Here is a 2,307-nt window from a genome sequence, read left to right as displayed (position 1 = left end):
GGAGTCGTAGTTGGTTAACATTCAGAAGGATTGATGGTGAGGAAACTAGGTTTCTCTGTCTGGATGCCGGGAATAGCATTGGCAAGATGAGGAATGTTCGGTTGAGGGTCAAACTCTTTTAGAGTTCGATATGTGCAATGTCGGGATGTGAACTCGTGAAGGTTGCTCGTTTTAAAGGAATCGGTGCATGGATAAAAAGGAAATATCACTACTAGAAAAACAGCCTTTTACGACGCTCATTGCGCGTCGTAAAAGGCTCAGACGACGCGCAAATGCGTGTCAAGGAAGGCCCTGTCATAAAGAGAGACGACGCGCATTTACGACGCTCATTTACGACGCGCAATTACGACGCGCGTTTACGACATGCAATGCGTATCAAGGAAGGCCCTGTCATAAAGGAAGATGACACGCATTCGCGTGTCGTAACCTTACGACGCGCGTGTTAATGACACGCAATGCGTATCAAGAAAGCCCCTGTCAAGAAAGGCCATGTCATAAATGAAGATGACACACATTTTTGCGTATCGTAAATTTAAATGTTTAAAAAAAATAAATTTATATATTTATTAATTTTCAAATTAAATTTGCATTTAATTTCTCATAATAGAAATAAAATAGCATATACAAAAAATACAATCCATTGCATAATATAAAATAAAATTTCATACTCAAATCATAAAAGGTAAGATGAAAAACAAAATCAAAGATATAGTTACACCAAATTCAGAAAACAATTACCCTAGCTACATTTGTTCTATTTTCTATCCCACTCCAATCCACTTCCCTAGCTGCATGTGCTGTCAAACTCCATCTAATTGTCCTTGCACAACCGAACAAACAAACATGACTATCAAAGATATAGTTATGTGAATTTCAGAAAAAAAATACCCACCTGAACATTTGTAGAGTCTATATCTATTCGTAGTCGTCTGGTACTTCAGCAAACATGTATTACCTTTGAGGATGAAAAACATTAAGGTTGGATCCATGGAAACTAGAAATCAAATTTTCAACTTATGAGAGAAATTAAAAGGTAGAAATTGAAGCTTACCTACCTGTTGTAGCATCCACATAATACTCCCACATCCATTTCATATAACATTTTGTACACAACTTCATTTGACCACCATATGTACATATATTAAATTCTCAAAGCTCTGTTTTAATTTGCTTTTTAAATTGCATGAAACATTGAAACCCATGTTAAGCCTTTATATCATATAAAAATTAAATAACAGATTGTAGTTGAAACCCATGAAAAATGCTAATTCTTGAAAATTCATTACTCCAAACCTGTTTAGACTGATCATTACAACCACCTAGAATGCTCCACACAACTCCAAAAGGTGGCAGCAAGCTCCACACAGCTCCAAAAGCATGGGAAAAAATTTGAGACCAACAAACACAACAACTAAGCAAAACACAGAGCAGGGGTAAAATGGTCAAAAAGGCAGAAAACACTTCAAAGTTCAAATAGCAACCGTAGCAGGTTAATGATGTAGCTATAAAATTAGCAATTAGATACCTAAGAAAGAAATCACAAGTTTCCCCAAGTTTCCCCTGTTCCAACAATTAATAAAATCAATAATTCACAAATTAGGTTAATGATGTAGCTAATTTTTTATACTCACAAGAGAATAAGGGAATAAGTGATGCAATCGATTTCTGCATGACAGAGTCAGAAAGAAGACCGGGTGTGTTGTTGTTCTTATAACATGCCTTGCTTCAGAACCCACACCATGTACTATCTCTGGTTCACTTTCCTGCAATATAAATCCAACATGAACAGATTATCAATAACAACTGATGATATATAAGAATTTTATGAATGATATATAAGAAAAGTTATGATAAGGGAAAAGGAACTTGCACTCACTCTTTCATCATCATGTTCTACCTTGTCGCATCTCAAGCATCTCTCTCCCGAGCCAGTCAACTGAACTAGATGAATAATTCAAGCCGGTAACAACTCTGGAACTGCCAACTCCGCCATGTCCAAGGTTGGTAGAAGCCATTTAACACCTGATGAATAGCACAAAGGTGGCAACGACTGTTTCTTTAGTAACTTCCAGGAAGTTTTTTATAAATGTCAACCAAGGGTATAATGGACCAAACTTGAAATAAATTTATATTTATCCCTGACATGACGTTGAAGTTTTCAACCTCGAGTGTCAATACCAAGCATATCCCTGGAACTTTGTGCTGTTGGATCGATGTATATCAGGAGCTGTAAAATCAAAAATAAAAAACATTAAATATGAGTAAATGCAAATTGTAACTTACCAATAGACATTAAATATGAGTAAA

The sequence above is a fragment of the Lactuca serriola genome, chromosome 4 (assembly GCF_051521515.1).
Source record: "Lactuca serriola cultivar US96UC23 chromosome 4, Lser_US96UC23_V15, whole genome shotgun sequence".
In the NCBI taxonomy this organism is placed as follows: domain Eukaryota; kingdom Viridiplantae; phylum Streptophyta; class Magnoliopsida; order Asterales; family Asteraceae; genus Lactuca; species Lactuca serriola.
Note: the sequence above shows the minus strand (reverse complement) of the source record.